Consider the following 13,639-nt stretch of genomic DNA (forward strand, 5'->3'; position numbering starts at 1 on the left):
AAAATGTATCTAGATTCAAATCCTAGTTCATTTACTTCCTGATTTTTGACCATGATTAGGTTCCTACCTTTTGTAAATTTAGTCCTAACATATAAAATAGAACCAGTTGTACCTATGCTGTAAGAGTTTTGTAAGGATTAAAATTTATAAACTACTTGTACATTGCTCAGCACTTAGTGGGCTCTCAATGTTAGCTATAATTCTAACTTGAAGTTTGTTACCCAAGGAAGACGGTTTAGATTTGATGTATGTGAGATTTCCAATATTTCCAGAGGCTGCTCTGCCTTCTGCTTACCCTCCAAGACTGTATGATAGCCATCATCATCTCCAAATTATTGCCATCATAACTACAAGTTTGCTGTATGAATCAATTTAGGTAATAGATATAAAAGAATGCTTTAAAAAATTAAACTGTTGAAAAAGACTAAGGTTGGTATTGATTACATTTTATATGTAAAGAACTATCACCATTATTATATTAAAGAAATTTCTTAACTCATGCAGGAAATGGGTTGAGTGACACAGACACAGGCATTGCCCTTAGAGCGTTAGTTGTCTGAGTTGGACACATGAATGAAGAGCAAGTTATGGGGGTCCACATTGATAATAGAAGAATATGATACAGCAGACAAATATTCAGATGTTAAAAAGAGGAAGTAAGCTAATACTCTATGATTCTATGTCTTCTTCTATATCCATACATTCCCCCTGAATTAGAGACAGTTATATGGCTTTAAATTCTATTCCATTCCATTTGGAGTGATTTCCAAATTGATATCTCCAGGCTTGACTTTTTCTTTGAAATCCACATTCATATATTCAACTGTTTCTTGACATCTCCAGTTATATGTCTTGTAGGCATCTCAAAATAAACATGTCTGTATTAGGATAGCTTAAGGTATGCTTTATTTCAGTTAATTAACAAAACAAAGTTCATTCCACTCTTATTTAATGTATAGTGTGTATCAACAGAATCTATTCTCCATCAGGTAGCCAGGAATCCTGGATCCCTCTGTCTTGTGAAGTGTTGTCATATCACCATGCATTTCTCTAAGTTGCAAAAGCAGGGAAAGAGAGGGAAAGGTGAGACACTCCAGTTATTAATTGCCTTCGTCTTGAAGTGATTTGCCATTTTTGCTCACATTTTCCTTGGTGCGTATGTTGTTTTAACAAGGCCACAACTCAACTGCAAGGGAAGGTGAGGAATGTAGGGGAGCTCATGGATTTGCAGTGAATGCTCATTGTCTGTACACTTGATCCATCCGTGCCTTTGATGAATATGAGGCACACAATGGTCAGTAATTCATAGCAATTTTGAAGTCGCCATTGGGCAGACACTTGGAAGGCTCTATGCCCTGGGTTTGGGAGAAGTTTCTCTTTTTTGGGGGGGATTGGTGGGTGGGAGAAGTTTTTTTGATAGACTCTCTAACAGAAACTCTTGTGTCCATTCCTCACTGTGATCCATGGAAGCATCTCTCTGAAAGCTTCTTTCTTTTCTATTATCTTCTTAGGTCATATCTAAAATGGAAATTGGGGAATATATCCTTCTTGGGGACAACAGAGTTTTCTAAGTCCATTTTCTGGTGCTGAAAAGTTGGGTCCCAAGAGTTAGGTTAACTCCTAAATAGTTAAGGGATTTCTCAGCTGAGCTCTTGGTTTTTTGGCAATATATGTTGATTAAAAACCTAGTATGTTTCTTATCTATTTGGTTTCACTTATGTGTCACTAAACACATCCCAAATCTTATAAACACATAATTCTCCAATTTTCTCTATTTTTCCTTTTATCACTTCCATGTATGTCTCTGAACAAAATGGAGGCTAATTTGGGATTCTGATGACTTTGTTGGAGGGTGCCACCTTTAATTTGACCTTTGCTCAGCCGCTTTATTCATCTGAGATGTTTATTGGAGAGCACACTCATAACATGATCTTTATCTTTAGGCAATTTAATTTACTGAGAAATTTTGCTTGAAGCTTTAAAAAGCCATTTCTTACTGTTTAGAAGCAGTTATATTAGGATATGTGGCAAAGAGGGATTAAGGTTGCTAATCAGCAGATATTTTCTGAATTATGTGTGTGGGGCAATGTCATCACAAGGGCCCTCATAAATGAAAAAGGCAGGCAGAAGGGTAAAGCATCACTGAAACAAGTCAGACAGAGAAAGACAAATACTGTATGACATCATTTATATGTGGAATCTAAAAAAGCCAAACTCATAGAAACAGTACAATAGTGGTTACCAGGCATGGGGGGTGGTTAATGGGAAGATGTTGGTCAAAGGGTACAAACTTCTAGTTATAAGGAAGTAAGTTCTGGGGATCTAATGCACAACATGGCAATTACAGTTCATAATACTGTATTATATCCTTGAAAGTTGCTAATAGAGTAGGTCTTAAATGTTCTCACCACTAAAAAGAAACGATAATTATGTGATGTGATGGAGGTGTTAGCTGACACAATGGTTGGCAATCATTCTGTAATATATAAGTATATCAAATCAACACATTGTACACCTCAAACTTCCACAGGGTTATATGTCAATTATATCTGAATAAAGCTGGGGAAAATAATGCCTGGAGGAGAGCCATTAGTAGTCTTTTTCAATCTGCAATATCATCATTTTTTTCATTTCTGTATAAATAGCAAATAATGTTTTATTGTGTTAAATATGTGAAAATTTGAAGTGTTATTAATACAGTCACTGAATTAGTCTGATTCTTGGAATTTTTGAATGTCAAGAAGCATATCTAACTAACAATTTTATGAAGATTAAATGAGATTGTGTTTGTGGCAATTTTTAAGCTGCCAAATACTCTGTATCGGGCATCGCTATTATTCTTATGCTCCTGCCAGGTGGAGAAATGAAAGATTGGGTTAATCGCAAGGCTTTTTCCATGACTGCCTCTCTCCTCTTCCTACACTCTGGAGTCTGAAACTGCTGATCTTCTGTTGAAGCATCACCCTGACCTGCTGAAAAAGGATGCAGCTTCTCTTCTTACAGCTGCTTCTTATGTTTACCCATCCCAGTTTAAGGGCTGATTACTTGTGGCTCTGCTGTGGGTTTTCAGCCTCCATGTCCTGCCCTGCATTGAACCACTCTGGCTGATCACCTCATGGTTCCCACCACAGCTCCACATCCATCCAGAATCTGTCCTCTAAGGAGCTGATGCCCAGGTGTGAATTCATCCATAAGCTTCCTGAAGTCTCCCCTCAGTGAATGGTCCAGAACATTTTTTTTTGTTTTTTGATGCACTGGAAAAGATTACATTTACTACTGTCCTATGACACACAGATTTTGTTAGGCAGCTGTGGAGTGCAGAATCCTGTGCTAGATACACTGTTTTGTTTACAGTTTCATTAGAGAGGTAAAAACAGAAAACAATTATCTAATCTCTACCCAAAGAGTATGTGGAATCATTTGTCCAGGTTTTGCATTTTATTGCAAAATAACTTTAAATACCTCTATGTGGATTGTACATTCAAGGCACATTGTCTGCTATTATCTTTTAATTTTATCAATATCCTAGTTACATAGGGAAACAGGGACCATTCCCAATGTACAAATGAGAAAAAAATAGGGAAGTTACATAAGTCACAAAGGACACTGTTCTGTCTTTTGGGTTGCAGTTGACCAAAATAGAACACAGGTTGTAAGCAAAATTGGAACCTATGAGCTTGAAGGAAAGATTTAAAAACTAGACTGTAGGAAGGTCAAAGATGTTAAACCATAGGAAGGACTGGAACTAGCCCTGTTCAACTATCATCTCTATTTTCTCAGTGTAGTAGTTATGTATCATACTATAGGTTGGTTTTCTCTATAGCCTGGAAATACAGTTTCTGTGTGTTACATTTAAAAATTTTGTCTACTGGAGAGTCACTGCCTAAAAATTTTGGAGAAGGATCTCCTTGGCACAGTTGAAGTCAGATGCCTACTCCTAGACTAAAATGTTGTGAGGAAGGAGTGGTGCCTCCTTGTCAACCATATGAGTAGGGAGGACATTTTTCAGAAAAGCAGTTACTGAAAGCTAACTGTCAACTACAGTTATGTGGCAGGTCAGAGGCAGAAAGGCAAAGGATCTGTATCTTTTGATTTTTAGAGACTTTGGTATATAAGTGTATTTATGTGTTTACTATCTATAGTCCCTTTCAGACTGTAAACAGTATGGGGGTGAGGTCATGTCTTCCTTGTTTATTACTTCATCTCCAGTATCTCACACTCAATTAAAAAGGCTCTGTCATTCTTCTTCTTCTTTTTTTTAAGTGAACACTGTACCCAACATGGGGCTCAAACTCACAACCTCAAGATCAGGAGTCACATGCTCTACCAACAGAGCCAGCCAGGCACCCCAAAAGCTCTATCATTCTTTCACCAAAGCATATAAAATAGTAAATAGGGGAGAAAGAGAGAAGAGAGAGAGATACTTACTGAAGGTAGTTTATAGTTTTCTCTTGAAATTAATATTATTTCATGAGAATTTCCCCTTGTAGTTATAAAGTCTTTTTTTAAAAGATGTGTTTATTTATTCGAGAGAGAGAGAGAGAGTGTATATGAGTGGGGGGGGGAAGGGCAGAGGGAGAGAATATCCAAGCAGACTCCGCTGAGCCCGGAGCCTGACCCGGGGTTTAATCCCAGGACCCATGTATGCTTTTTGTTTTCTATGTGTCTCAGGTTCCTCTGGTTTTTGTTCCTCTTTTACTCTTCTACTACCATTTTACTTATTTTGAATGAAATAAATATTTTTAATATACCATTTTAATCCTTTGATTCTTAAACTATGTTTCAGTTATTTTCTTAGATACTGTTTTATGAATACACCTCTTTTTTATCACAATTTTTATGAATAAAAACTTGATTCTGATAAAACATAAGAATTTTGTTCTAATATATCTATATTATTTTATCCTTTGTTCTCACTGTTGTATAAATATTATATCTATATGTGTTGCAAACCCACCAAAACAGTGTTATTATTATTGCTCTATATAGTCTTATGTCTTTTAAAGAACTTTTGAGAGGAAAAAAATATATTTATACAGTCATTATATTTACCAACATATTTAACATTTTCATTTTCTTCATTTCTTCCTATGGATTCAACATATGTCTGGTGTTACTTCCTTTCCTCAGTGATTTTCTTTAGTGTTTCCTATAAGGCAAGTCTGCTGTCAGTGAATTTTCTCAGCCTTTTTTTTTTTCTATCTCTGAGAGTTTTTATTTTGCCTTTATTTTTGAGAGATAATTTTACTGGATATAGAATTCTTGGTTGACACCAAGAACTTTCAGAACTTGGGATATGTCATTTTATTCTCTTCTGGCCTCTAGGAGTCATTATTAATTGTACATGTGTTTGTTTGTGATGAGTTACTTTTCTCTTGCTGCTTTCAAGATTTTTCTCTTTGTCTTTAGTAGGTTGACTCTTACGTGTGTAGATGTAGATCACTTTGTTTTTATCATAGTTGGGACTCTGATGTTGATATGTAGATTATTGTGTTCTCATAAATTTTTTTTTTAAGATTTTATTTATTTATCTGAGAGAGAGTGAGAGAGCGCATAAGCAGGGGGAGAGGCAGAGGGAGAGAGAGAAGCAGGCTTCCCGCTGAGCAGGGAGCCGGACTCAGGGCTCGATCCCAGAACCTTGGGATCATGACCTGAGCCAAAGGCAGACGCTTAACCAACTGAGCCACCCAGGCGCCGCACTATAGAACATTTTCAAGTTATTTTAACAGCAAGGGAAAATAGGCAGTATACCTTGAGTGAATTAGAAAATCATCTTCAATTCAGAATTTTGATTATTATTCTCATTATGTTTTTTCCCCCTGGTTTTTAATGGTTCATTACAAAAAATGTAACTCATTTATCTTCAATAGATTTTGATCTACAGTGGGAAGAATATATTTGTATTGTTTTATTTTTCTTCAAATAGTAAAACAATAGTTTTAGTTTCTTTTCCCATTGACTACTGATGCCTCCTTTTGTGTGCAGTAAGTTTTTATATGCACTAGATCTATTTATTCTGTTCCATTTTTCTATCTGTGCATTGTGGTATTACCCTAGTGAGCAAAACTTCTCTAGATTTCTAAGAGATTTTGATGTGGAAATGCTGGGGTTTGGAGTGAACCATCAAGAAAGAATTTTTGAGATGTCTTCGGTGCAAAAGTGTTGTTTTATTAAAGCATGGGGACAGGACCCATGGGCAGCTGCATTGGAGTTGTGAAGGGTAGCAGATTATATACTTTCAAGTTGGGAGGGGTTTAGGGATAATGTAAGTCTCTGAATTTTAGAAACAAGGTTTCTAGGACCTTGAGGGGCTAGCTACTGTTAGGAAAAGGTCATTTTTTACTGTCTAATAAAACCTTAGTTATGAGGAGCGCCTGGATGGCTCATTCATTAAGTGTCTGCCTTCGGCTCAGGTCATGATCCCAGGTCCTGGGATTAAGCCCCGCATCGGGCTCCCTGATTGGCGGGGGGCCTGCTTCTCCCTCTCCCACTCCCCCTGCTTGTGTTCCCTCTTTCGCTGTGTCTCTCTCTGTCAAATAAATAAATAAAATCTTAAAAAAAAAAATAAAACCTTAGTTATGAGACTCTTCAGATGTATATCAGTGGGCCATATGCTTGGAGGATGATTGCTAATATATCTTGGGGGGTAGAAATAAAGGAGGTTTCTAAAGGAATTTTTTTTTCTGGTTGTCAAATGGTTCTTTGTTGAAATATTTTCCTTTGTAGTTCTTAACTAGTGGGGCATTGCACCACTATTAATGCCGTCTATGATGTCATGAGGGTGATGGCCATCAACATTGCAGCCCACAGACTGGGCAGTTCTCAGGATCTCTTTAATGGTTCCAGAGAGTTCTCTGGCTAAAAATCAGTGCTGCATCTGTCAAGCAATATTGACAATCTCATCAAAAGTGCTATTTTCACTGTGCTTAATGTTTTTCTGCTTCATTCTGTCTCTTGGTGGTTCTTGAGGGCTTTGATAATTAGGACCAAGGCAGAAGGTACCGCTTCAACCTGGACCTGTCTGTTCTGAATGGTCAGTTTCACTGTCATCCTCAGACCCTTCCAATCCCCAGTTGCCTTGGTGATGTCATCACCAACCTTGTTTGGAGACAGACCCAGTGGGCCAGGGCAGACGTGGCACCAACTTTGCCACTGGTGCACCTCAGGAATATGACTTTGATCTCATTGGAGTCGAACTTGGGTGGCATGGTAGAGGCGGCTGGTGTCTGATGAACCTGGATTCAGGACGACTGAAGACAGTTGCACTTTTGCCTCCTCTGAGCCAAAAGACCAAAGCCCAAAGGAATTTTTATATGTAATAGTAGACTTACAGGATCCTGGAGGTCGGGATAATGTTAAGCTAAGATTGTCTTTTGCCCTTGGCAAAGTATTAACATCAAGGCAGTTGAGTTCCTAGACAAAGGTCACTCTGCCCATCCGAAGGACTTGTCAATGGGCTGTAAGTTGTAAGGAAACTTAAATTTTTTCTTTTGCCTTTGTTCCCCACATCAATTTGACATATAATAGATCTTTTTTCCACTTAATATTTTACGTTTAAAATTTTAAAACTCTTATGTTTAGATTGCCAGCAACACCTTAAATTCCTTTGTTGATTTCAAAAATATCCAAATTTAATTTGGATCCTATGAAATATGAAAATTAATTTATAAAAACTAACACATTCCATATCTTGGCTATTGTAAATAATGTTGAAATAAACATGGGGTTATATATGTATTTTTGAATTGGTGTTTTTATTTTCTGGGATAAATACCCAAAGTGGAATTGATAGATCATATGGTAGTTCTATTTTTTAAAAAATTTTTATTTATTTGACAGAGAGAGACACAGCGAGAGAGGGAACAAGCAGGGGGAGTGGGAGAGGGAGAAGCAGGCCTCCCGCAGAGCAGGGAGCCCGAGGTGGGGCTCGATCCCAGGACCCCAGGATCATGACCTGAGCTGAAGGCAGACGCTTAACGACTGAGCCACCCAGGCGCCCCTGGTAGTTCTATTTTTAGTTAAAGTTTTTTCCCTTTTTATTCAGCAATTTGATTTGTCTCTTACTTTACTTAAATTTTCATTTACATCTGTCACTAAGAGCTATCATTTATATGTCTCAACATTTCAAACTTATTTATTTATTTATTTATTTATTTTAAAGATTTTATTCTTTGTCAGAGAGAGCACAAGCAGAGGGAGAAGCAGGCTTCCTGCCAGGCAAGGAGCCTGATGTGGGACTTTATCCCAGGACCCTGGGATCAGGACCTGAGCCGAAGGCAGACACTTAACTGACTGAGCCACCCAGGCATCCCAACATTTCAAACTTTAAAAAAAATACCCTGTATTTGAAGTTTTATTAGTGGAATTTTTTTCCCTAGAGTTTCTTTTATTTATTTATTTATTTGAGAGAGATTGAGAGAGAGTGAGCGAGTTGGGGGAGAGATAAGGGGAGAGGGAGCATCTCAAGCAGACTCCCTACTGTGCAGGGAGCCTGATGCAGGGCTCCATCCAACGACCTATGAGATCATGACCTGAGCTGAAATCAAGAGTTGGACATGCAACTGACTGAGCCACCTAGGTGCCCCCTTGAGTTTATTTTCTAATTAATTGTTGCTAATACATATGAAACTGGCTGATTTCTGTTATTTTGCTTTGGATTAACTTCACTATTTTATTGTTCACTGTAAATACTTTTTAGTTCATTTTTTTCTCTTTGATTTTCTAGTAAGGCCTCATTAGTGTTATAAAAATGTTAATTTGGAGCTCTCTTTTCCAAATACAGCTTTCATTTATGTTTTTCTGCTTTGTTTTAATCAGAACAGCATAAAACAACAGTGCTAGCAGCCAATCTCATTTCCCCCCACTGGTTGATTTGATAAAATATTTTACATTGAGAATGATGTTGGCTTTTGTGTTTTACAAATAAAACCAATTAAGAATGTATTTTATGGGGCGCCTGGGTGGCTCAGTCGTTAAGCGTCTGCCTTCAGCTCAGGTCATGATCCCAGGGTCCTGGGATCGAGCCCCACATCGGGCTCCCTGCTCTGCAGGAAGCCTGCTTCTCCCTCTCCCACTCCCCCTGCTTGTGTTCCCTCTCTCGCTCTCTGTCAAATAAATAAACAAAATCATTAAAAAAAAAAAAAAAAAAGAATGTATTTTATGTACTGCAAAAGTTCCAAATCATTGAAGAATTGAGACTCATGATTCATTATATCCTTATATTTTGAGAATCTTTGCCTTAAAATTTATTATTCAAGAATCACTTAGCTTGGTCATTTACTCACCAAAGTTTTACTGAGAGCCTCCTGCGTGCCTGACACTGTGGCAACCAAGGGGTTTTCTTTGCACATTCACCTGGCTGGAGAGCCCCGCTGTCTGCAGTATGGCCATATCAGAGCTCAGCCACAACTCTTTGCCTTTGTTCCCAGATTAAAGCTCTTAACCCCTGCCCAGGTGAAGAGATCGGTGGAAGGTAAAGCAAGGCAAGTTGAGAAATCCAAGGACAGTGAGCCAGATTCATAGGCAGGGACAGAATCCTTGGAGGGGGACTGCCTCCATTGATTCCCCTCCCAGTATCCATGAAAGTGGCTGATTTACTTACTACTGCAGGAGGGGCCATGAAGATGCCCCTAGCCTGGTTCTTCCTTCTGGACTGCTTCCCCTCTCCTGGCTGTTTCTGTCTATGGTGGGCCTTTTGTTGCTCAGAGCTGACGTGTCCCTTTCCTACCACTCCTGGGGTTTTGGATGTGAATCACAGCTCTGAAATCACCTGGTCTTGGTCTGACCCATCGCCCACATCCCTGGGCTCATGGCATGGCACTCCTCAGTACCACCCAACTGCCCCAGGGGCAGGTTGTCTCACCGCAGCAGAAGGGCCCCCAGTGACTTTGGAGGCCTGTCTTGGCTGCTCTGGGAGCAAACCTAGTCCCAGGACATGGGCCCAGCAGGTGGACAGCTCTGCCAGGTTGAACTGTCAGAAGAAAATGTGTTTGCCTTTCTTGTCTAAGCTTGGTTTCCTCCCCACTCACTCTGGCAAGTAGTCAGTTCTACTGTAACAGGATGCAGGAGTTCTTCAGAATCACTGTGATATGCACAACTCCACATGAGAAACCATAAGATTTATGGAAAAATGGAGTTAGGAGCATAGTACTCAAAAATGTTATCAGTGACACATAGAAAAGAGAAAACTAGGATAGACCTAGCAGAGTTTGACACATGTTAGATGGTTAAGGAAATACAAATACTGCAATGAAGACAGTACTTTACTTTGAGAAGGACATGAAGTTTGCTTGTGGAAGTGGATGGAAGGGCTGCAGCTTGTGAGCTATGCTGAAGTAACAAAAAGAGCTTTGAACTCAGACAGAAAGTTGTGATTGAGAGAAGGTAGCTGGTTGGTGTTAGGAGTGTGTGTGTGTGTGTGTGTTTGTGTGTGTGGTATATCCTAGGACGCTCACTCTCAGCTTGATGCAGTTTTCTGTGTTTGGATTGCACTAAGGCAAAGGTGAAATCCATTATCCTCCAACTGTTTTGTAATGTATCACTGGTGTTGGAGCATGTTTGTACATTCAAACCAAGTGATAGAGCAGAAGGGACTGTATCCTCCTTATCCTGTGTCCACAGTCTTCCACTTTCCTGAATCTTCCACCTCAATATTTGAAGATTCCAAGGACTGAGAACTCCACAAAATATCTCGACTGCACACACTTGAGCCTGGGTCTTTCCATGTACTTCCCAGTTGCACCCTGTATCCCCAGGATCTGTCTTTCACTGACTCAGCCTCTTGTAAGAGTCATCTTTGTGTATTGCTCTCACTTCCTCACCTTTATACCTATGACTGTAAAAATCTGTCCTATTGCTATATTGAAACTGCTTTTGCTAATGACTTCCATATTGCCTAACTGAATGAGCATTGCAATAGATAGAGTACTAATAGGGAACAGATGGCCCACTCAAATTAGAATAATTTAAAAAACTTTTTAATTGAAGTATAGTTGACATATAACATTATATTAGTTTCAGGTGTATAGCATAATGATTCAACATTTGTATGTATTGGGAAATGATCACCAAAATAAATCCAGTTACCATCCATCACTATACATAGTTACAATTTTTTTTTTCTTGTGATGACTTTCCTTTTTTTTTTTAAAGACTTTATTTATTTATTTGGGAGAGAGAGAGCCAGAGAGAGCACAAGCACAGGGAGCAGCAGAGGGAGAGGGAGAAACAGGCCCCACGCTGAGCAGGGAGCCATATGTGGGGCTCAATCCCAGGACCCTGGGACCATGACCCCAGCCGAAGGCAGAAGTTTAACCAAGTGAGCCACCTAGGCACTCCAAACTAAACACTATTTTACTTATTTTAGGGTATTATAAAAACAATGCCATATTTTACATAGTCTTCTAAAACTCAGTTCTTAACTTAAACTACTTCTAGTTTCACCCATATAGATGAACTTTTATTTTGACTCCCTTCCTGCACATTTTGCCACCCCATTCCTGCCTCTGGCAAGTACTACCTCTGCCTGTTCTCTGTATCAGTGAGCTTGTTTTTTTTTTTTAAATCCTACATATAAGTGAGATTATATAGTATTTGTCTTTCTCTGTCTGACCTAATTTCACTTAGCATAATGCCCTCAAAGTCCATCATGTGGTAAATTGCAAGATTTCAGTTTTTATGGCTGAATAGTATTTCACTGTGTGCGTGTGTGTATGTGTTTGTATGTGTGTGTGTTGCATCTTCTTTATCCATTCATCCAGTGATGGACATTTAAGTTGTTTCCATATCTTTGCTATTGCAAATAATGCTGAAATGAATATGGCGGTGCATATACGTTTTTGAATTAGTGTTTTCATTTTCTTTGGGTAAATACAAAGAAATGGAATTAATGAATTATATAGTAGTTCTATTTTTAATTTTTTGAGGAATCTCCATACTGTTTTTGATAGTGGCTGTACCAATTTACACTCTCACTAACAGTGCCCAAGTCACATTCCCACCAACAGTGCACAAGTGTTCCCTTTTCTCCACATTCTTGCCAGCACTAATTATTTCTCAAATTAGAACAGTTTGAATAGAATAATTCAAATTAATTGAATTAGAATAATTTGAGAAGGCTTTACTTACAAAGGGACTAGTATAAGGACGTCACTAGTAAGATCCTAAGTGATAGTGTAGTTACCTAGGGCTAGTAACAGCACTTGTCACCACCTCTGGATGTGAAAGCATGGGTCCCTGGAATCCTGAAGCAGAGATCTGGCACAGAGAAATTTACCTTGAGAGGAGCTTTTCTGATTGATGATGTTGAATTTATCCTATCTCTTTAGGTGTGAGTTTTGTTTATTGACTTTAATGCCACTCTTTTGTGTTGATTTTGCTCAAGAGTCTGGTTGTATTTAGTGTTAAATAAAATTGCACTGGACATAATGAGCAAGTGAAAGTTGATATTATTCTTATATGATTGCCAGCAGTGGGGAAGAGAGTACAGATCGTCTGGATACGCAGTTCCATTAACACAAAGGCAGGGTTGAGCTGGGGTAAGGTGTCAGGTGGAAAGAGTTTAAGCCCTGGGGTAAGCAAGTGAAAATGTACTGGAGTACTTCAGGGAGGTTGATCAATGGGATGTGTCAAGTACATTGAATTATTCCTGAGATTGCCAATGTTTTTGTCTGTGATTAGGCCATCTGTGTTTGCCAAATGGCACCCTTAGAAGTTAGGCTGGTACCCTCTACAGGGACTGGGAAATGGGGTGCTATCTTTTTCAATGTTTACACCTCAGGAGATAGTTCCCAGGTTCTTGAGAAAGACATTTCCTAGGTTGCAAAACTGGCAAGAGTTTAGAAGACTTATATACATGACAAAGGGGCAAAGAAAGAATTTACAAGTTTTCTGAAGCAAATGCCCAAAGAAAAGGGAGACCATGGGCTTATAGCCAGGAAGAAACCTGTGTAAAATTTAGACCAAGCCATTTTTGTCTCTGGTTCGTTTTCTTTCTGGTAGGCAATCTTGGGATATTGCTGCTGTATTTGTTTCATGAAACCTGTTTTAAGAGAGATGTGAGGTATGCTAATATCTTGATTTATGCTTGAGCTCATTTCCCATGCTTCATGGGGCATGGTCATTTGTGGTCATGTGGGTCACTGTTATGTTTTATGACCCAATCTCCAATGTTCTGGAACACCCACCACTGTTTCTTGACTTTTGGCCTATTTCTTGGTTCAGGAGTATATGTGCAGGAGGAGAGACCTGCCTGGCTACTTCTACTGTGCTACTCATTCATCACTGAGTTGGTTTTCTCATGGTCCCCTGCTTCTCTTAGTCAGGCATTTCTCAGTCTGAATCTATCATGCACAATTTGGACTTTCATTTTTCCACAATTCCATCACAATTGCCTTTCATCTTTGGAGTTTCCCCATTTTTGTGTGTATGTGTGTGTGTTTCCTCAGTGGCTCTCCATTTGTTTTGTGTTATTAGTTGATGGTATTAATTGATATATTATTGCATATATTCTTAGTGATTGCTAGGTTTTGGAGTGGGAGTAGGAAGCTGTAGTAAGTGCTGAGTTTGTCATATTATTCAGAGATCTTTGGAACTTATTCACTCTTTGGAATTTTTGAGACTTTCTTCATGGCCCAATACT

Source organism: Phoca vitulina, unplaced genomic scaffold, assembly GCF_004348235.1.
Source record: "Phoca vitulina isolate PV1807 unplaced genomic scaffold, GSC_HSeal_1.0 scaffold36, whole genome shotgun sequence".
Lineage (NCBI taxonomy): Eukaryota > Metazoa > Chordata > Mammalia > Carnivora > Phocidae > Phoca > Phoca vitulina.